The sequence below is a fragment of the Adiantum capillus-veneris genome, chromosome 8, assembly GCF_014529385.1.
Source record: "Adiantum capillus-veneris isolate H3 chromosome 8, ASM1452938v2, whole genome shotgun sequence".
NCBI lineage: Eukaryota > Viridiplantae > Streptophyta > Polypodiopsida > Polypodiales > Pteridaceae > Adiantum > Adiantum capillus-veneris.
Window position 1 is genome coordinate 89550678 of NC_140938.1, and position 26499 is coordinate 89577176.

At 43.9% G+C, this 26499-nt stretch overlaps 1 protein-coding gene across 1 annotated transcript in view; it reads right to left on the reverse strand.

Moving 5' to 3' along the window:
* Positions 1–26499, reverse strand: part of LOC147452534 (putative bifunctional riboflavin biosynthesis protein RIBA 1, chloroplastic) — an 89339-nt gene that overhangs the window by 27986 nt on the left and 34854 nt on the right. The gene's annotated exons all lie outside the window — the stretch shown is intronic.

Consider the following 26499-nt stretch of genomic DNA (forward strand, 5'->3'; position numbering starts at 1 on the left):
GGCAGCATTAGTTCCAGCTTACAAACAGAATAAACTCCTTGTTATCTTGTGATCCTGCATCAACGGTCTCACACTAAATTGAAGTGTTCAATCGGGAAAAGCCAATGTTGGAATAGACATCCCCTACCAGACTAAACGAAAAGTCAATCCTGGACAAAATAATCACCGTGGACAAGATACAGACCTAGATAAATCCGAGATAAGCCCAAATTCACCTTTAATGTAAGGTGCAAGGTATAGACTCATGGTAGTCATCAACAAGACACTATAACCATCAGCTCCATCATGCATAGTATTGACTCATCCTCACTAATGTCTGTAGATCGAAAGCATCAGTACAGCAACCATGGAGCTTATAACAAAATATTGTGATCAAACACACAATGTTCAATTGACCTTTAGGAGCTGTATCAACTCTTAGGGAAGATAACTTTCACTTGATAAAAGGGACAAAAAAAAGGCAAGCAGATGAAAGTTTGAGAATTGCTTAGCTCATGGTTGCATTTGTGCGGGCACATCTTTTGTAAAAAGGGGACTCAAAAGAATCATTCATAAATAGAATGTAGGATACTAAACTCCATATAGATTGCTGCCCTGGTGTGAATACCATGTTATTTTCTTAGTACTCTATGCGCATTGGCTGTAAATTCTGGCCAGACAAAACATTGTCTCTATCAGGCCTAGCCGTATGCCGCATTGACTCCAGCAGAAAATTTATCATCTCCCATGCTTTTCTTTCGCAATTCTAGGAACTCAGGAGCGGCAGGCGGATTTCTTATTCCATGTTAATGCTGTCTCCCTGTTGGCATTTGATCAGCACAGGCTTTGGGTATGATTTGACTTGTCGGCAATGCTCCTTGGAGACTGATGAGTCATTGAGCCATTGCTTCTAGGTATCTCCACATGCTCATTTGGTTTGGGGAGTGCTATCTATGCTCATGTGAAGAATCCGGACTGCAGATTTGTGACTTGCAGGGCAGTCACTTGGCTTAGCAATTTCCCAGGCACAATTGTTGCAAGAGGGGGCAGCTCCAGGTCTTGTTTTCATGATTTTCTTATTTGAGCTATAACTGGGGCAGATAGACAGATACATTCTATTATCATCCTCAGAGGTCAAATATGACATATGAGAACAAAAGAAACATATCATGTAGGGTGTTTGGAGCTGATCAGTGACTCTTGAAGCTCAAGGATTGTGAAAATGAGTGTCACAATTGAGAGTTTACATCGTGGTTCAAAAAGGACTTCCAAGTCGGTTGGAGACGATAGTGCGGATCGCACTCAAGAGGATCGGCTTGAGCATGTAAGGTTGGGTGCGGCTCTGTCGTTTGGAGCCGATGGTTTATAGTTTAGGGCAACATATGTGGTGTAATGTATGAAGCTTGAACCTCCAGATTTCTCCCAAGCTGTGATACATGACGCTGTAAAAAGCGTCATTCACTTTGGCGTTGATTGAGGCATCACGAAGCAAGTGTAATGCATTTTCCAAAACACTTTCTGGATGTCTTGTATCTAACCTGAACTTAGTATTCTGCTTTTCTGCGTCTTTTGTGATGAGCGCGCGGCAAGTGAAAGAGCACGCGAGGAAGTGTAGTGTGTGCAGAGAGGGGAGGCGAAGGCCAGCAGGAGAGGAAGCACTAGCAGAAGAGAGAGGGCTCACGTTTTTCGGGAAAACTCAATAAGTGAGTTTTGGGTTTTCCCACTTTTATTACAAGTGACCTTTAAAAAATGTGTCCAGGTTCATATTGAACCTGAACAAAGTATAAAAATGTACAAAAAGGGGTTATTTAGGCCTTTAACCCAACAACCTCCCACTTAAAGGCATAAAATGGCGCCTTTAAGCTACGTGACTCCCACCATCTCTATGCATAGATGATGTTGTGCTTTGGGTAAGCACTTAGTGAGAGCATCGACTGGATTTTGTGATGCATGGACCTTAACCAATGTAATAAGGCCATCCTCAAGCACTTCTCGTATGAAGTGATACCGCACATCAATATGCTTTGTGCGTGCATGAAACATGGCATTCTTTGCCAGACATATGTCACTCTGGCTATCACAACCAAGCATAGGTGCCTTGGCAGGCAAACCAAACTCCCTGCATAGGCGTGCTAACCAAATGGAAGCCTCAGTGGCTGAAATATATTCAGCCTCTGTCGTAGACAATGCAACAATCTTTTGCAATCTAGAACACCATGAAACAACACCTCCCGCAAGAGTAAATACATAGCCACTTGTGGATTTCCGTGTATCCACATCACCAGCCATGTTAGAGTCACAAAATCCCTTCAACTCCATTGGTCCTTTACCATAGCAGAGGCATTTGTTTTTAGTCCCTTTCAAGTACCTCATAATAGACTTCACTGCATCCCAATGTAACCTGCCTGGATTAGCCATAAACCGGCTAACAACTCCCATTGCATGGGCTATGTCAGGCCTAGTAGCAACCATAGCATACATAAGTGAACCACAAGCTGAAGCATAAGGCACACTTTGCATGTCATTGGCTTCTTCCTTTGACTTGGGACAATCATCCTTGGAGATTTTAACATATGGCTGTAATGGCACACCAAGAGGCTTTGCTTCAGCCATGTTAAATCTGTCCAGCAGCTTTTCAATGTACTTTTCTTGCGACAAATACAATAGACGCTTGTCTCTTTGCCGTGTAACACGCACTCCCAAGTATATGCTCAGCTGTCCCAAGGTCTTCCATTGAAACCGCAGATTTCAGCTGCCCTTTAAGAGCATCAACAGTGCTTCTTTTCTTTGCACCTATCAACATATCATCGACATAGAGCACAAGAATGATGGGGCTGCCATCCTCATCACGTTTGGTAAACAAACAATGGTCTGCATGGCTTCTTTTGTAACCATGTTTAAGCATGAAGTGATCAAACTTCTTGTACCACTGTCTACATGATTGTTTCAACCCATACAAGCTTCTATTGAGCATACATACCAAATGTTCCTTGCCAGGGATGACAAAACCCTCGGGTTGCTTCATGTAAAGCTCTTCTTCCACATCACCATGCAAGAAAGCGGTATGTACGTCCATTTGGTCCATTTCCAAATCAAGAGCAGCCACAATGGCAAACAATACACGCAAAGTGGTCATCTTCACAACAGGAGAGAACACTTCTTGAAAGTCTATGCCCTTGGTTTGAACATATCCCTTTGCAACAAGCCTTGCCTTATACTTGGGTTTTGCATCAACAGTCTTGATTTTATACACCCATTTGTTAGGAATAGCCTTCCTTCCTTTGGGCAATTCAACCAAATCCCAAGTATGAATAGCATGCAAAGCTTTAATCTCTTCCTGCATAGCAAGCTCCCACTTGTCGCTGTGCTCACATGTCTTTGCCTCTTTATACGTAAGAGGCTCTCCCTCATCTGTCAACATAATGTAATGCAAAGAGGGGTCATATCGACTCACAGGCCGTCTTTGACGAGTAGACCGCCTCACCCAATGATCCACATTATCCGGCAATGGGTTTACATCAGGTGGCACTACAAAATCATCAACAATGGGCTGTTGTACATCATTTTCAGCACCATTTTCAGCATTGTTTCTTGGCTGCAAATGCCCTTCGGGAGCCTCAATTTGCTGTCCAATATCATCTGGCTCAAACACCAATGGATCATCTACATTTTCAGCCATTTGTGGTGCATCCTGAGGGTCAAAAATAGGCCTAACAGGTGGCTGGTCATACTGAAATTTCACCCTTTTATGGTCATGCTTTGAGGCACAATTGTTTTGAAGCAGCCTTGCCTCATTAAAAACAACATACCGGCTGCGTACAACCCTTTTGAGCTGAGGTAACCAAATCCTGTAACCCATTTCGCCTTCTTCACCATCCCATGAAGAGGCCTTTAATGGACTTCGCATCTAGTTTACTCCTCAACTCAGGTCTAACATGCACAAAAGCTTCGTAACCAAAAATACGTAAGTGATCATATGAAGCACGCTTGCCAGACCAAACCTCTTCAGGGATGTCACCTTTCAAAGACATGTGAGGGGATCGATTGCATATATGCACTGCAGTTTCCCAAAATCCAAGAGAGAGATTAGCTGTGGACAGCATGCATCTCACCCTCTCACAAAGTGTCCTATTGAATCTTTCAGCCACACCATTAGAAGAGGGGCTGTATGGCACAGTAAGCTCCCTCTTAATGTCCAAATTTTCACAAAACTTGTTAAATTCAGCACTTGTGTACTCCCCCCCATTGTCTGTACGCAAGCATTTTAGCTTTCTACCAGTTTGGGTGGTCACAAATGCATGAAATCTCTTAAACGCAGCAAAGGCTTCATCCTTAGACTTAAGCAAATAAACCCAAATTTTCCTAGAATGATCATCAACAAAAGAGAGAAAATAACATGCACCACCCATAGACTTAGTAGGCATGCTACATACATCAGAATGTACAAGATCAAGCACACAAGATTTACGAGAGACGCCAGAGTAAGAAGAACGCTTTACTTGCTTGCCATATTGACATTCATTACAAAAATCAAGCTTTGTGCCTTTAGCATCAAGCTTGTTCAAAGTACAAAGCTTAGAAAGGCCCTTTTGGCTCATATGGCCAAGCCTTTTGTGCCACAACTCCATGTGAGAGTTAATTTCAGGCAATGCAATAAACTTGCCCAACACGGCCTTTCCATGCATGCAGTAAAGTGTCCCTTTCTTTGGGCCCTTTACAATCAGCCTTGAGCCTTTGGTCATTTTCCATGATCCTCTCTCAAACAAAATGTTGTAACCATGCATATCCATTTGACCAACAGAAAGCAGACTCTTACCATGCATATCCATCTGACTAACAGAAAGCAGACTCTTCTTGATTCCTGGCACATATCTAACATCATGCAAGACAAGCTCATTTGTGCCATCTATGGAGAGATGCACAGTGCCAATACCCTCAATGGAACATGCATGATTGTTTCCAAGGTATACATGGCCACGTTTGCCTACATCAAAAGTAGAGAAACACTCCTTGATAGGAGTCACATGAAATGAAGCACCGGAATCAACAATCCAAGTCTGGGACAAATGCATCATTGACAGTCAACAAAGCATCAATAAGATCACTCTTGGTGATCTGCATGTCCTGTGAATGAACATTTAGAGAGGCATCGAAGTCATAAGCATCATCATCTGACAAAGTGGCACACAAGATGTCCTCTACATCTGACACCTCCTCAATCACGACACTAGAAGCCACATTGGCCTTCTCTTTGTCCTTTGAGCTATCCTCTGCATCTGCCTTGACTTCCTTCTTCTCTTTCTTTTCGTCTCCGTCATTCTTTTTCCTTTCTAACTCAGCTTTATAGTACCTGCAATCAGGTTTCTTGTGACCTTTCCTGCCACATTGATAGCAAGTCACATCACCCTTGCCTTTGCTTGCATTTCCCCTTTCTTTACTCTTACTCTTACTCCTTTGTGAATAAGCATTTCTTCTTTTCTGTCCTGCCTCTAACCATGTTGGCAGAGCTGTCTCCCTCTCCACTTGCTTTCCTCCTGATTTCTTCATTCAAGATAGAACCCCTAACACCATCAAAGGTCAAATTGGGGTTATTGGACAACGAAACCACCAAAGTTTCCCATGACTCAGGTAAGGTCATAAGCAAGAAGATAGCTTTCAGCTTATCATCAAAAGGGGGCAAGCCAGAATCTTGTAACTGCGACAAAGTACCTGCGAACAATAACAAGTGCTCTGCCGCGCTCTTGGACTCATCTAGTTGCATGCCAACAAGTTTTCGCATCAAGTGCACCTGGTTGACAGGCGTTGTATTTTCATACATTCCCTTTAACTTCTCCCACACATCAAAAGCAGTCGTGAGACCTTTCACATCAATGACGGTCTCATCTGTCATGGCCATTTTAATGTATGTAACGGCTTTCCTGTTCATGCTAACCCATGCTTCATCTGTCATATTCTGTGGCTTCACCTGTTCAAGTGCCCCTTCGCAATCCTTAAGAAATAGGATTCCCTGAATCCTGTCTTTCCAAAGATCAAAACCTGTTCCATCGAACCTCCTAATCTCGAAGAGGTTCTTCACATCCGAAGAAGATGAGGCCATACTTGCACGAAATAAGAGGGATAATACGCTGAATTTTTGGGCAAAATGCGCAAAAATCGGAGTATAGCCTCACAGAGATATGCATTACAGCTCTAAATGGTCACAAGAGCAATTTGGGGCAAAATAGGACGATTTGGGCATAAAATTCAATTTTTGAAATTTATGCGCAGGAAATTTCAGCGAGCGAATTTGTGCTCGAAAACAACAAATTTAGTTGTTTTTAACCTCAGAAGACATACACAAGGCTAATACACAGCCTTTAGAAGTATGTAAGCGCAAAAGCCCCAATTTGTAGCATCAAAATTGCATGAAATTGAGCCACAGATGTTCATACATCGACAAAATTTGTCAAATGTCCGTGGATTGCATCTATTTGCACTTTCCCCAATGTAATCGCACCATAAAAACACTTGCAAAAACCTGCGTAAATCTGAAATTTGCTTAAAACACCTGTTTTAGGGCTCGTTTTTCGGCAATTTCAGGGACTTAGCAAAAGTATTCCCGCACCTTAATACATCATTTGCAAAACCTATATTTTATTGTCATAACCTGTAATTTCTTGTTTTTGACCTAATTTCAGCATGTTTTAAGTCAATTTTGGTTGCCAGGAGCTCTCTAGTGTCCGGGGACGAGTCCTTTGGCGACGAAATTGCAAAATCTCGAGTGAAAATTAACCTTCTTGGCTAAATTCAGTGTTTGCAGGTTTGGGGGCAAACCCTAATCGGGCTCTGATACCAGTTGATGAGCGCGCGGCGGTGTGTGCAAGTGAAAGAGCACGCGAGGAAGTGCAGTGTGTGCAGAGAGGGGAGGCGAAGGCCAGCAGGAGAGGAAGCGCTAGCAGAAGAGAGAGAGCTCACGTTTTTGGGGAAAACTCAATAAGTGAGTTTTGGGTTTTCCCACTTTTATTATAAGTGACCTTTAAAAAATGTGTCCAGGTTCAATATTGGACAAAGTATAAAAATGTACAAAAAGGGGTTATTTAGGGCTTTAACCCAACATTTTGGACTCTTTCACTTGCTTCCCGTGCAAGTCTTGGAAGTCGATGTGAAGCGTTTAGCGCATCTTAAGATGTACTCCATGACTCTCTTCATACCCATAACCTCAATGGCAAGTGATCCGGCCTCAAGAAGTGAGAACATGTACGGTGTTTGCATCTAGAATTGTACAAAGTTTGTAAAAAAAACGCTTTTGAACATTCTCAAACTCTTCACAAGTAGATTTAGAGTTGCTACCACCCCAAACTTCAACTCCATAAAGAACCACGGTGTCACCAAGGTGTCAAGAGAGAGAGAAATGAAATGAACTGAAATGTTATATTAACGTCTTCAAAAGGCCAAAATGACCTATGAGACTAGAAAGTTACAATGCGCTGGAGAGAGAGAGAGAGAGAGAGAGAGAGAGAGAGAGAGAGAGAGAGAGAGCATGAATTATTAATGTCTACTAGAGACTGAAATCAATTATGAGACAGATTGATATACAAGGTAGGCCTTCTAGCTATCAAGGAAAAAAGGACAAAAGGTAAAAAATGTGAATATTACAAAACGAATGTACCAATCTGACAATGCGCGATCCACCCTCTTTTAAATGGTCTACTGAAGGCGCACCCTGATCTCTCTCTAATATAGCTACAGGATGTGATATTCATATGCTCATAGTCATTTGTGAGATCTGGCATCCTCTATTTGTTGTATGTAGTTGACACCTCTCTATGTAGTGGAATGAGGTGCGACATTAGTTCTCTGAGCAAATCTATAATGACTGTCACCCATCATTGAGTGATGTAGTTAACTTAAGATGTGTCTGTGTGTCACAAACTGATGACAAGGCATGACCACCCACATGCCAGATGATGACGTGGCAAAGACAGTATGGATTGGTGATGTGGCAGCTAACGTGGCAGGCCGTACGGATGTTCGCAGAACGCGCTGACAGGCTGCTGGCATGGCTGTACGGAATCCCGCTTTTTGCGCTGACTACTGACGTGGCAGAACTGGACGGAATTCCGCAAGTTGCACTCACTGCTTTTTGCTAGCAGATTTTTGACCGAGTGATTTTGGGGTTAATGCTTTTGAGTTTACCTACTTTTGGGGCTCTGCTTTTGGCATGCCTTGTAAGTTAATAAGGAGCCCAAGGGCCTCACTTCTCAAGGCATCTAGACACAAAGTTTGAGAGCTGGGGATCCGCGGGAGTTGTACTTGCTCAAAGATTAATACAAAAAGAAATACCGAAAGGGGCACCAAGCTTTGGGGCCAATCTCTCTTTGGCACGGAACTACGCTGGGCCATGTCGACTCATAAATTGTGAAGTGTTTTAAGTGAATCTCTGTTGTGTCGCGACAGAACCTAGACTTGGGGCACCCAAGTTCGTTACAGTGGTATCACAGCACGGCTGATTTCTCTTCTACCGGGGATCCGATCCTTCTTCTCGCGGAACTTATGGATTCCGAAGAGAATTAGATGATTCCATCTGCCACCCCTGAGGCAGGAGGCAGTACTAGAAATTCAAGCGACTTAGGGGAGAATGAGTACGGGCCACCCCGGCCCTCACAGTACGAATTCATGGAGATGCAATGCCAACAGCGGGTTGACGAGTGCGCAAGCAGATGCTACAGTTTGCCAAAGATCCCCAATATGCAAAATTTTTGACCCAGCAGTCCATGAATGAAGTGCATACCCAATGGCCAAAAGCCATCGAGACACCAATCAAACCGGCAATCAAGAAACCTTCTATTCCGAGGATGTTCACTGAAGAAGAACTTCATGATGTTGTCGAGACCCGAATCAATCAGCTTCTTGACACGAAGGCCATCAAAGAAACCATCAAAGAAGTAGTTGAAGAAGCCCAACAAGGGGACTAACTGACTACCCCGGTTACTTGGGCCGTCAATCTACTTTTGCAACTGCACAAAACAGAAGAAGAATGTGCGTTTCGAAGGAATACCCAATTCTTCTTCCTCTTCTTCCGACAGTTCTTCTAGCAAGAAGCGAAGCAAGAAACAAAGTTTTAGAAAGAACGAGAAAAAGGCAAAGAAGATCGCATTCCGACCGTTTCTAATAGTTCTACGAAAAAGTCATCCTCTGACATTTCGGACTCCGACAATCACATGTTTTATGCAAAGAAGAAACACTTTTACAGAGCCAACCAGTATGATTTCCTCGAAGATAAGAACAAAAACACAAAGGGATTTAAAGATGGTGGACACTCAGTGAAATATGAATCCTTTTTTGGATTTCGAGATGCTCCGAAGGCTTTGGCTTTCATTCAGCAGTTTGATACAGCCTTCTCTGGAGGGCATTACTCAGAGCACTCCAAGATCAGGAGGGCAACATCGTTTTTGAAGGGAAAAGCACGAACATGGTGGTCCACTCTTCTTTTGAGGAAAGAAGCCCTAACCAAGCGGTTGAAGTTCAAACAGCTCTTTATTTCTTCTTGCTTGACCCAAGAGTACGAACAAGATGTGAGAATCGCTTGGAACCATCTTCGGATGACCAAGAGTGACACTTTGGATACCTATTGTGAAAGGTTTTTGGATTCTTTTGTACCGACTTTCCTTGTCGGAAATCTTCATAAAAGGCGTAACTTTCAAAAGAACCAACCAAAACTTGTCAACATGAGCCGTGACTTTCTCTTGTTCCTTTTGGGCGAGCCAGTCCCATTCCTTCCGAATGTTCTTCTCGTAATTAGGTGGAAGAAATTGTTCATAGAATTCAGCTTTGAATTGAGCCCAGGTTCTGGCTCGAGTACCTTCCAGAATTTTGGCTAGCCACCAGTTGCTTGCAATCTCCTTGAGATGCATCCCAACATGACGCAACTTGGATTTTTCAGTGAAGTTTCCATTCACAAAAGTAACTTCAAACTGCCTGATGAAAGACAGTGCCTTGGAGATATCTCTCCGTCCTGTGTAGTTATCAAACTTCACATCCTTGTCTACGGTTATCCCTCTTGAACTGGGGCTTCTCTTTAGTAGTATGTAGGGAAGTAGTAGGAGTTTTCTTCTTGGGAGAAGATTTAGATATTGTATGAGAAGTAGATGTAGTAGTATAATCAGAGAGTATGATGGAGAAGAGAGAGACATTCTTGCTTTCGTTAAGCAGAGAAAGTTCTTTTTCCTGGCCCTTGCTCTTGGACGGCCATTTGTCCTAGTCCGGAGATCCCTTGTGCGTTTCGGCACCTCTTTTCGCACCATCCCCCTACGGGTTACTTCCATTAGCAAGATTTTCTGACGCGCATCGGCATCTGTTCCTTGCGGCTTCTTGATTCCGTCCAAAGCGTCTTGGACAGCCGGCAACGAAATAAGTTGTTGCAATTCCGCGAGTTGAGCTCGCACTTGCTGAAGTTCGTCTTCAACAGTTCTTCCGTGGCTTGTCACGGTTCTTCTCGTTGCTTCCCGGAATCGTCCTTTGCAGAGAAAAAGAGAATCGAGCTCTGATACCACTGTCACAAATGGGAGCGCACACAAATAATCAACAAGCTGAAAATAAATAATCTTTCAACTGAACAAAGTTGAGGGAGAAGTTCGACACAATATTTGAAACCAAAAGATGGGTTGGTCCCCCCTCTTAAAGAGAATCTTTATTAGGGAGAATCTTTTTACAAGCACAAGAACTAGAGAAAACCCCTCTGTTCTATTTTTAGACTACATGGTCGTTCCTTCCCGTGAGGGAATTTCCGAGAGAGGAGCTCTCAATCCTTTTTCCGTCTGTACTCGGAGTCGAGACTCCGCAGACAATTTTTGAATTCCTTTCCCGAATTCCAGAGCGTAGGCTGAGGCCTTCCCGCTTCTCCTTCACGATGAAGTACTTGCAAACACACACAAACACGAGACAACAATTCGTATGGTGAATCCACAATTGATATCTGTCGCTCTTGTACGGAAAAGCGACCTCCGTGCTCTGTAGTCTCACGATCACTTGCGTCTTCATCCCGGCAGAGTCCCCTTCTCCACTAGCGCTAGTAAGATTCAGTGTCCAGAGAGGAGGCCAGTGTTGCTTTTATAGGTTCCGAGGACCGACGGGAATAGCCGGTCCGAACACCGCCAAAGATAACCGAGACCCACAGAGAGAGAGAGAGAGAGAGAGAGAGAGCGAGAGAGAGAGAGAGAGAGAGAGAGAGAGAGAGAGAGAGAGAGAGAGTCAGCTCTGGCTGTTTTTGTAGCTAGAGAGAGGAGAGAGAAACAGCGTTGGCTGATTTTGGCTGCCATACAAAGCATTCGCTGGCCTTTTTTATAAGTCCTTGCTTTTTTTTAATGGGTGCCCACTAATTAAGTGGGCGGCCGGTCACTTTTTTTAAAAAACATGTGAACCTAGACAAAACTCAATAAAACTCAGTGAGCTGAAAATTGGTGCTACACAAGCACATTCCGGGCGTCCCCGGGTGCAGTTCTCAAGCATAGATGCAATGCAAACATAGATTCCTCATGGGAAAGCGTTTGCTTTTCCTGGAAAACAAGTTAAAATATTTCGCTTTTTAGAAAAGGCTTCTCAGAACCCTGATGCTCCCGTCACCCATCACATGACGCATCCGGAATCCGTTCCCCGGTCTCTCCTACCGAACTAACGGTACAACCTCTTCGCGATGCTTAATGTCACCCATCATATGACGCATCAGAGTTTATGGCTTTTAGTAATTCCAATAGATCTACAGTTCCTAACCTTACGGTTCAAGTGCACATATTTAAATATTCTAATTTCAATAAACAGAAATTACTCAGAAAAATAAAAAAATAGTCCATTTAGCAACATTTGGTTTATACGAATTTTTGGTGATGCCTTTTGGACTTACCAATGCTCCAACAACTTTAAACCGAATGATGGATAGGATTTTCCGAAAGCATCTATCTTTTGTGGGCACTTTCTTTGATGATGTTATAGTTTTCTCCAAGAATTAAGCAGAGCACCGACACCACCTGCTTCAAATCTTTCAAGCATTGTGCGATCATCGATTGGTTATTAATGCCAAAAAGAGCAAGATTTTCTTGCCGGAGATACATTTCTTGGGACACATGGTCTCAGCAGCAAGAGTACAAATGGACCCGGCCAAAATTGAGACTATCCGTGATTGGCTTGACTTGAAGAACATTCATGAAGTGCTTTTGCCAAGGTCCACGAGGCTTTAGAGAAGTCTCAAGTACGACATAAGAAGGCAGCAGATCGACATCGACGCGACTTGAAATTCAAGGAAGACGATTGGGTGCTCTTACGTTTTGAGAAGGCAAGCCTAACGAAACGAAAGGGAAAGGAGCGGCTTTTTCCAAAGCTAAGCATGAGGTATTATCGCCCTTTCCAAAAAAAAGAGAAGATAAATGACGTCTCCTTTCAACTCAAGCTGCCATATACTTGGAAGATTCACAATGCATTCCATGTGAGTGTCTTGAAACCTTTTAAAGGTGAGGTGTCACTTGATGGGGAGCCAGATGAGCAACCCGAAGTGGAAGAGAGCGAGGAGATACTCGTTCATGAACAGATTTTGGCACACAAGGAAAGAAAAGTGAAAGGTAAAGTAATTCGGAGGTTCTTAGCTAAATTCAAGAACTATCCAGCATTAGATGCGAAGTAGATGGAGGAGGAGAACCTAGCAGATACTTCTCAGATTTTGGAACTTTACCTTGAAGCATTCGGTTAAGCTGTGTCTACTCCGAGAGATCCCGCAGAATAGCATGGTTGAATCTGGTGCAAAGGGATTGCACAAGAGGAGAGTCACTCCGCTCCTTGGTCACAAATTACCTGGATTGAATAGAGTCACTAATATCCCTTTGGTTTTTAGGGATATTGCTGTGCTGACAATATTCTGCTGTATGACTTTATGAAATGGAATTCCCGAAATTGAACATGAATGATTTGTACTCTCTCATTTGACTTGTTTGAGTACAGGAACTGAAAGACGAAATGACTGCAGCATTTCGGTCTTATAAATCTCTATAGACATGATCGCAATCATAGTTTTTTTCAGACGCGTCTGATTGGGCAACCATACTTCCGGGCGCGTCCGCGTGAGATTGGCGTCTGATTGGGGATTTCGGACGTGGGCAAGGCCGATTTGACGATGTGGCATTTTTTTCCCCTAAAGGTCACATTTGCCCGTAAACGCCTCTGCGCGAGTCTTTTGGAGTCTGCCACGCTGCACTTTCTACACAGCCGTGACCCGATTGAGGCCATTGTGGGCTTGAGCCTGTGAGCCCTACCCACACACTCTCTCTCGCGGTTCTCCATCTTCACCTACGCTCTCCTTTCACCAGTGGGCTGCTCCTGAGGCCTCCACTTTGTCAAGGTTTGAAGTTTGAACTTTGCACTGTGCAGAATCCAGATGGGCCGAGTGAAGCGTCCCGAATGGCAGTATGTATAACAATTGAAGCCTCAAAAGAAAGGGCAATTTACATGTAAATGCAAGTATTGTGGGCATACTTGGGACGGAGGTCCCTCTCGTATTCGTGCACATTTATTGTCCATCTCTGGCCATGGTGTAGGCCCATGTGATAGTATGCCAGAGGACGTCAAAGAGGTGGTCACAAGATTGCATGTAGATGTAAAGAATGATGGGAAGGACCCAAATGCATATGTAGATGCCTTGGTGGATGATTTGGGAGGTAATGCCTCTCTATCTCAAGGAGGTGCCTCAGGCTCAATGAGTACACACGCATCAGGGAGTGCACATGTAAGTGCCATAAGGACTTCGGCTTCCAAATAAAATGTGGGGTCCTCAAGGAAGAAGAGGAAGGTTGCACAAGAGCCTTTGGCAAGTGCATTTAGCTTGCAAGTACGCAGCAAGCAGATCAAGCCTTGCGCAGGTTTTTTATGCAGAGGACATTCCTGAATGGAAAGTGCGGAGTCCTTTCTTTTTGGAAATGGTCAAGGCAATTGGACAAGTTGGTCCATCTTATGTGCCTCCCACATACAATGCTTTGTGCACCACAGAGTTAAATGATGAGGTCAAATGCATTGGTCATGAGATCATGGGTATGCGCGAGAAATGGAAGAAACATGGATGCACAATTGTATGTGATGGATGGTCTGACACTAGACGCAGGTCTATCATTAACTTTCTTGCATGCTCTATACATGGTTCTGTGTTTTTGAAATCTGTGGACACATCTAGGCAGACAGACATCGGAATTTATATTCAAGCAGCTTAAGGATGTGATTATTGGGGTAGGACCCTCCAATCTTGTGCAGGTATGCATGGACAATGCAACTAATTGTGTTGGGGCCGGGCAAATGGTGGAAGAGAAATGGAAACACATTTTTTTCACGAGGTGTGCATGCCATTGCTTGGACCTCTTGTTTAAGGATACTGAGAAGCTCCCTTGGATTGCAAAAATTCTTGAAGATGCTATCACAAAGTGATGACATGGCGGACAGCAGAAACCCTAATTTTTGCCAGAAACCCTAAAATTCCTGCAAGCCCTAATTTCTGCCAAAAACCCTAATTTCCGGAAATCGCGGAGGCTTTTTAAAAATTTTTATTTTTTTTTTTGTGGAAAATAATGAGCGACGCAAATTTTGCTTTTTTTTTAAAAAAAAAAAGAGAAAAGACTCTCTAAGAGAGAGAGAGAACTGATGCTTTATTTTAAAAGCTTTTGGGGCTCTGCTTTTGGGCATCCCTTGTAACCTTTAAATTAGTGGTGAGGGCCTCACTTCTCAGAGCATCTAGACGCAGAGTCTGAGAGTGAAACCCTAACCGCTCTCTTGTACTTTGATGATTGATTAATACAAAAAGAAATACCGAAAGGGGCGCCAGTCTCTGGGGCCAATATCTCTAGGCACGGAACTCCGCCAGGCCAGTGCAAATCTATTGTGATCTGTGAATTGTTTTGAGTGGTTATTTGGTGCTGTCGCGGTTGATTCTTGACTTGGAGTGTCCAAGTCTGTTACAGTGGTATCAGAGCACGGCCGATTTCTCTTCTACGGGAAATCCGATCCTCGATTTTTTTTTCCGCGGCACCTATGGCTTCAGGCAATGATCAGTCGACTCCCTTTGCATCTGGAGATGCGGGCTGGGATCACAACGAAGATTCACCGCGGGCTACTAGATGAAAAAGACTATGTTGTGCGTTACACAGCCGTTGAGGGAAAAGGTTATGATTGAATGCCACTATCCACCTTTTACAGGTCACCGCGGCATTGCTACCACCATGAAAGGGGTAGAGAGATACTTTTTTGGGCCAAGACTCAAAAAGGATGTGGAAGAGTTTGTGCGCAGTTGCTTGGTATGCCAGAAGGTCAAGTTTGACAAGAACAAGGCACAGGGATTGTTACAGCCTTTACCCATACCCACCTACCCCTGGGAAAGTATTGCAATGGATTTCATTTTTGATCTCCCGAGAACACAGAATGATCACGATGATTTTCCGATTACATGGCACGTCTGAGACGATTGTCTCCGACAGAGACCCCAGATTTATGAGTTTGTTTTGGAAGGCAATTTGGGAGAACATTGGCACGCAGTTGCAGTTCTCGTCATCGTTCCACTTGCAGACTGACGGGCAATTTGAGATTGCCAATTCAGTGATTTTAGAATTATTGAAGTCTAGTATCTCGGATCAGAAGACTCAATGGGAAAAGAACCTACCTTTGGTGGAATTTACCTACAGTAACACGATACACTCTTCGACAGGGAAGACGCCATGTGAGATTGTTGAAAGTGCTACGAAGGTTCCATCCTTCCTGAGCACGAAAGATTAGATATTGGAAGCGGATGAATATTCGCGAGATTTGGATACGACTTTTGCCAAGGTTCGCGAGACTTTGCAGAAGTCTCAAGAACGACAGAAAAAGGCAGCGGATCGCCATCGTCGCGACTTGAAACTGAAGGAGGATGATTGGGTGCTCTTACTTTTGAGAAGGCACGCCTAAGAAAGAAAAAGGGAAAGGAGAGGCTTTTTCCAAAGCTTAGTATGTGATACTACGGACCTTTCCAGATTACTGAAAAGATAAATGATGTCTCCTTCCGATTGAAACTGCCAGATACTTGGAGGATTCACAATGCATTGCATGTGAGTCTCTTGAAACCTGTTAAGGGTGATGTGCCTGATGATGGGGAGCCTGATGAGCAACCCGCAGTGGAAGAAAACGAGGAGATCCTTCTTCCTGAACAGATTTTGGCACATAATGATACAAAGAAAGGTAAAGTCCGAAGGCGGTTCTTGGTTTAGTTCAAGAACTTTCCTGCATTTGATGCGAAGTGGATGGAGGAGGAGGACCTAGCAGATACTCCTCAGATTGTGAAACTTTACCTCGATGTTTTGGTTTAGCATAGTCTACTCCAAACGGAACCCAGAAACTCAGCTTGGCCGAAGATCTGGTGCAGTGGGATGCACAAGAGGGGAGTTACTCCGCTCCTTTGTCAACAGATGCCTCGATTTTGATACTAAAGTCATTGATGTCTCTTTGAGCTTCAGGGATACTGAGAGCTGAGAGTATTCTGCTGGATGACTTTATGAAATGGAATTCCTAATAATGATACTGATTTGTTCTTGACTTCTTGTGAGTGCAGAAACTGATAGCCGAAATGACTGCAGCATTTTGGTCTGATTGATCTCGAATAGACATGGTTGCAATAGGGGTTAGTCAATCGGACATCGATGAGGTCCCGATTGGACCTAGATGTGATTGCTAGCTACATTGCCGATAAATCATGGTCTAAGATGCGAATGAATGTTGAATGTCATGTCATGTCCTGTGATGTCTGGTGATGTCCTGTGATGTCGTGTGATGTGACTGCCGATTTTTGTTCATGTGCTAGATGTGTGTTCCTAGTACGTAGGTACTAACAGTCAGTGTCTGCTAAGACGGTTTATGGCTTTTGTCGGTTTTGCAGGCGTAATCACAGTCGATTACAATGCTTTCAAGAGGGGGGTCTGTCACAAAGTGATGACGTGGCGGACAGCAGAAACCCTAATTTCTGCCAGAAACCCTAAAATTCCTACAAACCCTAATTTCTGCCAAAAACCCTAATTTCCGGAAATCGCGGAGGCTTTTTAAAAAAATAAAAATAAAAAACTTTTTTTTTTTTTGGAAAATGATGAGCGACGCAAATTTTGCTTTTTTTAAAAAAAAAAAAGAGAAAAGACTCTCTAAAAGAGAGAGAGAACTGATGCTTTATTTTAAAAGCTTTTGGGGCTCTGCTTTTGGGCATCCCTTGTAACCTTTAAATTAGTGGTGAGGGCCTCACTTCTCAAAGCATCTGGACGCAGAGTCTGAGAGTGAAACCCTAACCGCTCTCTTGTACTTTGATGATTGATTAATACAAAAAGAAATACCGAAAGGGGCGCCAGTCTTTGGGGCCAATATCTCTAGGCACGGAACTCTGCCGGGCCAGTGCAAATCTATTGTGATTTGTGAATTGTTTTGAAGTGGTTATTTGGTGCTGTCGCGGTTGATTCTTGACTTGGAGTGTCCAAGTCTGTTACAGATGCAACAAAGGTTGTCACATTTGTCACAAGGAAGTCCACTCTCTTGGCATTTTTTCAAATACTTAGCAAGAAGGAATTGTTGAAGCCATCGGTCACTCGATTTGCCTACTACATCATGTTGGCTAGTCTTGTGGATGAGAGATGTATGCAAGGTGTGCGTAGGCTTATGATTGATGCAAAATTTGTGTAAATGAAGGCATCCAGGACTGCAAAGGCCACAGTGGTTTCAAACATTGTGTTTAATGCATCCTTTTAGCAAGAGGCCAAGTTAATTTTGAAGATTTGTGCTCCCATCTTGAAGATACTTCGTTTGGCTGATAGGGAAGGAGCCACCATGGGGCTTGTGTATGAGCTTACGGATCGCATGGTTGGGCAAATTCAAAACATGCAAGGTATTCATGCGGCAAGGATGCAAGAGATCAAGGACCTATGCATTGATAGATGGAATATGATGCACACATCATTGCATGCTGTGGGATACTTGTTGCATCCTGTATGGCGAGGAAGAGGGCAATTCAATGATAGTGAGGTTCATGACGGGTGGATGACATTTTTGGACAGGTATACCAAGGGTGATTTGACCATGCAAGGTACCCTCATTGATGAGTTGGACACTTTCCTCATTGAAAGAAAGTCATTTGCTCATCCTATTGCAAAGGATCCAAAGAGAATGCAAGAGGGTGTAAAATGGTGGGAGACTTTTGGGGCTTGCACGCCCACATTGCAGACTCTTGCACTTAAGGAGCTTTCTCAAGGGACATGTGCCTCTCCATGTGAGAGAAATTGGAGCACCTTCTCTCTCATTCACACCAAGAGAAGAAATAGGCTACTTCCTGCTCATACCGAGAAGCTTGTCTACATACACACCAACTTGAGGCTCTTATGAAGATCAAAGAGCACGGCTATGAGAGAATGGAGGTGACAGTAGAGATGCTTAACAAAGAGAAAGATGAGGAGCGCTTGCTTGAGTTGCAGGAGATTCAGGAGGCTATTGCACAGAGCACTGATGATGTTATGGAGTCTCTTCCTATTAGCATGCCGATTGATATTGGGACTTCATGCTCCGTTGCTGAGAATGAGGCTTGGGATGAGGATGAGGATGATGAGGGTGATGATGAGAAGGTGGCCTGCGATGAGAGTTAGAGCTCATTGCATTTTGCTCTAGCCTCGGTCCTGACTCCTCTTAGCTCTACTTATGTTTTGGATTCACTATTTAGCATCGAGCGGCTGGACTCCACCCTCTAGGCTCTATTTATGTTTGATCATTTGGAGTACTCAGTATATAGTCTTGTTGGTTTTGGAGGCTCCATATTTTGCCATCTCCTGCTTTGCTCTAGCCTCTAGCATGATGTATCTATTGATCAGAGATCTTGATCTGTTTCTCGACTCCCGACTCCTTGATTTAGCTAGATTCTACATTTTCTATGATGTTTTAATGCATTATGTGGCTTTGGGCTGCTCTCTAGAGTCTAGTGTTTTAAATTTAATTGCTATTTGTTATGATATATATATATATATATATACTAATTTTTTAGCGCCGTATGGTATTCCACGTATGGAATCTTCGGGGCGTCTGAATCAGGCTTATATCGGGCTTCCATACCCGCTCAAGTGAGACGCATGGTTGACGTATGAAAAAACTATGATCGCAATAAGGATTAGTTAATCGGACATCAGTGAGGTCCGGGATGGATCTAGATGCGGTTACTAGATACGTTGCTGGCAGTCAAATGGTCTGAGATTTGGAATGAATTTTTATGTGATTGACTTGTCATGTGATGTCCTATGATATCATGTGCAGTGATATGACTGTTGTCTCTGTACAAGTGCTAATGTGTCGTTTCTAGTGCGTCGGTACTTAAGAGTCAATGTTTGCTGAAATGGTTTATGGCTTTGTCTGTTTTGCAGGCGTAATCGAGGGAGATTACAATTCTTTCAAGAGGGGGGTAAGTCACAAACTGATGACGTGGCATGACCACCCGCAGACCAGATGATGACGTGGAAGAGACGGTACGGATTGGTGATGTGGCAGCTGATGTGGCAGGCCGTGCGGACGTCTGCATAACGCGCTGACAGGCTGCTAACGTGGCTGTACGGAATCCCGCTTTTTGCGCTAACTGCAGACGTGGCAGAACTGTACAGAATTCTGCAAGTTACGTTGACTGTTGGCAGATTTTTGACCAAGTGATTTTGGGGATAATGCTTTTAAGTTTACCTGCTTTCGGGGCTCTACTTTTGGCATCCCTTGTAAGTTTATAAGGAGCCCAAGGGTCTCACTTCTCAAGGCATCTGGATGCAGAGTCTGAGAGATGAGGGCGCGCGAGTTGTACTTTGCTCAAGGATTAATACAAAAAGAAATACCGAGAGGGGCACCAGTCTTTGGGGCCAATCTCTCTGGGCACGGAACTACGCCGGGCCGTGTCGGCTCATAAATTGTAAAGTGTTTTAAGTGAATCTCTATTGTGTCGCGACAGAACCTAGACTTGGGGTACCCAAGTTCGTTACAATGTGTATGTGTGTGTATTTCTCATGTAAAAAATGGCTAGTCTCTAGTCTCTTACCATAATTTGAAGGAATAAAGAGAGGAGCATAAGAGAGAGGAGACAAACACAATGTGAGGGGGGGAGAGGAGAATGACCCAAGGCAATAACTCAATAAGACGAGAGTGCTCATACAATGAGGGGCCAAGGGCCCCCCTTAAACGGACAATGTGACCTGAGAGACTGCATAAAATCAAAGCCCCAGTGTGGGGCTGACTGTAGTAGTCAAGAAGATTGCCACGTCATCAAAATAACGACACAGGGCATAAAAGCTAATAAATGTGCAACCTCGTCTAAGAATGTGGCAACTAGACCAAGGAAAGGTCAATTGATCAATGATTAAAGGTTCAAGACAATAGTAAAGGAGAAAACTCTAAAAAGTATAGCTATAATGTAGGACCAATATGGCCTACAACCATGAGATGTAACCTAGAATGCCACCATCTGGTGATGACATATCTCCAACACCTCCTCTTCAAGACTCGATGGCCAACTCCACATCCTTGAAAAGAATCTAGTCTTGGTCAAGATAGAGGCTTGGCGAGAATACTTGCAAGATTGTCGATCTTGAGACAATACTCCAACCCTAATAAGACGATCCTCAGAATAGTCCCAAATAAAGCCGTAATGAAGATCAATGTGCTTAGTCCGTCCACATAGCACAATGTCACAAGACGGGCACCACGTGCCAATAGAAAAGAATAGACTGAATAGACTTTTAGCACTTCAAAAACAACTAAACTGAAAGAGAGAGAGCACATGTGACACGGAGTGGCGGAATTCCACCCCAGAGAGTACTGGCCCCAAACCTTGGCGCCCCTTTCAGTATTTCTTTATATTACTTCAACTGAGTACAATGCCAGTACTCATGCTTTGCACCTTCACCCAAAAGAGTTCCACAGAATGAGCCCTCTACACATATTTAAAGGCCCTTGGCTTATGAAAAGCAGTTTACATGAAAATCCTTCAAACTCAAAAGCAACTGGTCCAAAAGCAGGTGCTCAAAATCTGCCAGCGTAAATCATGGAAATCTGTACAGGTTGCCACGTCAACAAGCTAGCACAAAAAGCGGAAATCAGTACAGGTTACTACGTCATCAGTCAGCGTGAAATCCAGAGATTCGCATTAGCTGCCACGTCATTAGTTTTTACACTAGTCTTTTTTTTTTTTTTGTGGGTCCAGCTTCATTTTAATGCCTTTATGTCCTTTGGGCCCCATCGAACGGGGTCCCAAAAGATGGTGGAGCTTTTACTTCTTCTGTTGCTTCTTTTTAGGGTTTAGGCCCCTCAACCGGGATCTGAAGGTAGGATCCGTTCTTCTGTGGCTTGACACATCAGCAATTTGTGACACACAAACAACAGGTATATGTGCTAAAGCAATAGCACTATGAGAATCTGAAGAAACAGTGGTAGAAGATGAAGGTGCAATAGCAAGATGGTCAAGAATATGGGGAAACCATAAAACTTCCATCCTATTATCCAAAGTTACCCGGAACCGGAACCGGAACCGGAATGGGAACGGGAACGGGGGCCTCCGGAACGTTTCCGGAACGCAGCCCCCCCAAAAAGGCGGAACGGGAACGGGGCCCGGAACGGTAAGTTTAAAATATGCTTAAATTAGGTTGGATTTGACCTATATGTTAGTAGAGAGCCATACACACCCATTAGTCCAAGTAGAATCCTATTCAGGCATGCTCTACAATGATTCTTCAGTCTAGGCTTACACACGATTGCGCAATACACAATACATAAATTGGGATGATCCTTCACAAAAGCATCTTGAATCTTGATCCTTCATAGAAAGAACATTAACTCAGAGTTGAAGAATAGAATCTAGAGTCCATGCTCTACACAAAAGCTTGGAGGAAAAAGATGATAGATCATAGATTATAAAGATGGCTTATAAGGCCAACCAAGGCGCTACAAAAACTTAAAAGACATGTAGAGGCTAAGACTCAAGAGTGCTAAATAACAACTGTAAGAGTCAATAGGTGACATGTCAAGACTCAATCACTCATATGGTAGTGCAATACAAAAAGGGGGGCAAAGCCGACGGCCACAAAGGAAACAAATATCAAAAACCAATGAGCAATGAATCATGACTCATGCCTGAAGTTCACCTCTAGGTAGGGGCAGAAGAGCATCCCCCCTCCCAATTTGTAGTGGAGTCCTGGACGTCGTGAATATCATCCCAATCCTCCTGCATAGGCTCATCCTCATGCGTAGATCCTCCTGCCTCACCAAGCACCTCTGCCTCTGCCTCCATCTCCCACTGTAGAAAGGGATCTGTCACTTTGGATGCTGACTTGCAAAGCATTCTTAAGTTTGCACTGACAAAAACAAGGTCATTTGCTTTCTCCACTCCAAGTCGGTTTCTCTTTCTAGATGCAATGTGGCTATATACACTCCACAATTGCTCCAAGCAAGAGGAGCTAACCGCTTGGCTGAGAATGGGGACGGCAAGTCGCTGAAGATCGGGACCATCTGAACCATTTTCTTGCCACCACAAGACGGAGGAAATCTTGGTGCGATCAATTTGGGCATCGGCTGTCCCAAATGATCCTCGCATATCCCTGTAAAATGCAAGCTGATCCTTTATCTTGCGTTGCATGTCACGTTCAAGGTGAAGCTTCTTCAAGATGGTGTTCCAATGTGTATTTACCTCCGAATCATGCTCCTGCCCTGCACCCTGGAACTCTGGGTCCAACACAAAAGCTGCACCATGAAGAGGTGAACTATAGGCATTCCACCTGCTACTGCAAAGCTCTTTGATTTCTTCGAGCCTATCTGGGTCCTGCTCATACTCTTCAAGGGCCTCGACCATGCGATCCATTGCTTCATAGACCTTGCCAATGCAAGGTTGCATACCATCCATCACTCTAAGCAAGTGGATCACTGGTTTCACCATTTTGTCAATACTCTTTAGGGATTCCCAGAACTCGGGATCCTCCACCTTCCCTATACAAATGATCCCTGCGAGTGTACTTGCATGGGTAGTCTGAGCAAACTCTGTACTGATGAAGAGCTGCCGCACTGCACTTTGACACTCTACAAAGCGGCTCACCATTAGATAGTTGTAGGCGAAGCGGGTCTCACAATACTTTAGAAGCACTTTGCCCCCCGACCGCTTCAAGAACTCGGCTCGAAGTATGTTGTGGTTGTTGATGAAAGCAACCACCTTGGACGTGGATGCAATGAGAGGCTCTATCCAAGGTAGTTTGCCGAAATCCTTCAAGAGGTTGTTAAGGCAATGTGCCATGCAAAAAGACACCGTGATGTGAGGATAAGTGCCTTCCAAAATAGCTCCGGCTGCCCTGCTTGATGCCTCTCCATCGATGACCAAACCTATCACAAGGTCCGACCCAATGGTCTCTACGGCGGAGGCCCACTCACCCGCAAGGACATCTGCTGATTTTCCCGTCTCCGTGGCGTCATGGGAGTGGGCAAATTACATCTCCCCTTTGGAATAGGCAACAATGCCATGGATGGACCTCCTCCTAGTGTCGCTCCATCCATCCGCAATGAGGGTCACTCCATACTTCGTCCATTGCCTCTTCATGTTGAGGGTTGCCATCTCCACTACGGCTTTCTCTCTATCGAGTAGAGTAGTGCGGAGGGCCTCGGAAGAGGGTGGCACGTAGCGTGCCCCATACTCTCCAATCCTTGTGCACATGGTCTTGAAGTACTCCGACCTAGACATTGCACACAAGAGGTATTAGTATTTACTATTTAATTAAGAATTTACTATTTGAGGGTATTGAAAATGAAAGTAAGTCTTACCGAGCCTTTATGAAGGGGATGTGATCGTGATAGAAAAAGCAGGCAACACTTGCATCCATATCCTCCTTCTTTTTTGAATCCCAAGTGGTATGTAGGGTGCGTTGTTGAGATTTGGGGGTGGAGACCGGAGTAGTATTAGGCATTGAAAATGCTGAGTGAAAAGATGTAGCCGTCGTCTCCGTCGTTGTCGCATTGCTATCACCACCAACCGATGAAGAAGGTGTAGAAGAGGGAAAAACCAAGTTGTTGGGGTTGATTGCGGAACGCTTAGGCCTTGCCGATTCTCTCTCTTCTTTGTTGGCTTTCATGGCAGCATCCTTGGCTTCAAATTCCTTCAACCGTTGCTCGTTGACGGCCTTGCATAATGCTACTTGTTGTCCATCAAGCTTAAGGAGATGAGCACGGACTTTGGTTGTACCGGATTGCAGTTCGAAGCCGCATAGTTTGCACTTCCATACGCGTGCACCACCGGACTTTCCCAACACTCGGGAATGCACTTCATCCCACCATGATGCTTCGTCCTTCTTCTTCTTGGCACCCAAGGGATCACGTTCACTTGATGCGGAAGCTTGCGCCATAAGTGATGAGACTCGATAGAGGAAGGAATCTTGATTCTTGAGAGAGAGAGAGAGAGAGAGAGAGAGAGAGAGAGAGAGAGAGAGAGAGAGGGAGGGGGGATGATGGCGCGGTAGAGAGTGATGGAGAGGTGGAGTCTTGATTCTTGAATCTCAAGCTTGAGCCTTGAGGCTTAAAGCCTTGAGGCCCAAGGGAGAGGAGACTCGAGAGAGGTGATGAATGAGAGAGATGGAGAGGTGGAGCGTCAAGCTTGAGCCTTGAGGCTTAAAGCCTTGAGACCCAAGGGAGGGAGAGACTCGAGAGAGTGCCTTGGGAGAGGGAGAGAGAGAGACTAGAGACTAGAGTGCCTTCAAAGTTCAAGTGCCTTGAGCCTTGGAAGTTGGCTTGCTTCATTGCCTTGAGCATTGCCTCATTATGTAGGGAAGATCTCCCCCCAAAACCATGGCGTTCAAAATTCAAAAAAACCCAAACGCCCATTTTTGGACTAACGGACAGTTTTTTTAAAACTGCCGTTCCGCGAGGCCTGCCGTTCCGGGATGCGTTCCGGCCGCCGTTCCGGTGAGCGTTCCGGCAAATGTTCCGAAATGGCCACGTTTCCGTTCCGGCTGTCCGACCCCCATGGGAACGCGTTCCGGGAACGGGAGGGGCCCGTTCCGCCCGTTCCCTGTTACTCTGCTATTATCATGATAAGCCCCATGCTCAGCATCAGTAGAAAAAGAGGCAGTGGTGTTTTGCTTCACATTTCCATGATATGAGTCCATTACTAAAAAGAAGCGATACAAGTAGTAGATCTCCGTGTGCCAGAACAACCAAATCAATTTCAATCATTAAATCACCACTAAAATAGTGAATATCATAGTCAATAGTGCCACGAAAGTGCCAAAGTACTGTATGAGCTTCCAAACAATGAGAGAGATGAGCCTGACTAAAAACCTCACACAAGATACTCATGTCATAGCAAATATCAAGCCGAGTGTTAATCAAGAATAATGAGGGAACCAATGAGCTACAGTTACTCCATAGCATTCAAGGAAGGAGTATTATAATTCTTGAATAATTTAAAATTTGGATCTTTATGACAAGGAATTAGAGATAATAATAATCCATGAAGCAATTTTTTAACATACTTCTTCGGAGGAATGAAGATGAGATAATTGTCCATTGTTTCATACCAAGCTTTGGGTGCCTATTTGCGACCATACAATGCCTTCTTACACAAGCAAACATGATGCTCAAAATTACCAATGATAACACTAAGGGTTTATTCCACATACACTTCCTCCTCTAAATCACCATTCAAGAAAGCACACTTGATAACCATTTGATAAACATATACCTTCATAAGTTCAGAATAGTCTGAACTCACGAATTATAAGAGGGAATAAAGCACTCATAAAACTATAAAAGCAAGGGACACACGAAAAGAAAAGAAAAACAAAAACAAACAAACTAACTAACTAACAAACAAACTAACTAACCATTTGATAAACAGACCATCAAGAATGTGCAGCAAGAGCAATCACAAGCTGTATGGTAGTAAATCATGAAGTCGAGCAAAAGTCTCATCAAAGTCAATACCTTCCTTTGGAGGATAACCTCACACAACAAGATGACCTTTAATTTGAATAAAGAACCATCAAAATAAAACTTGACCTTGAAAGCCCACTTCATACCAATACCTTCTTGTGAGATGGATGATAAACAAACCTCTAAGAATCATTGTCCCTAATAAAAGACATCTCACAAACTCACACCAATGAGAGTGAGACATAGCCTCCTCCACATAATCGAGCTCAACATGTGACATAAGAGCATAATTCAGTTCTTGTGAAATACAAGTTACACAATGAGTAGAAACTTGCTCATGAATGGTTATCCAATTAACCAAAATCTTGAAGTGCCCTTGGTCTACGCATGTTTGATAAGAGGATATGTGAGTAAGACTACCATTGTCACTTGACACAAAGGGTGTAGGAATAGCTGAAGTAGGGGGAGAGGGAGAATGTGTAACACCAATAAAGATGTAGATAATGCAAAGGGTGAGAAGAAACCAATAAGGGGTATAGGAGGGGTAGTGGTGATGATAGGGGATCAAGGTGCTAAAAAAGGCTGAACAATCCC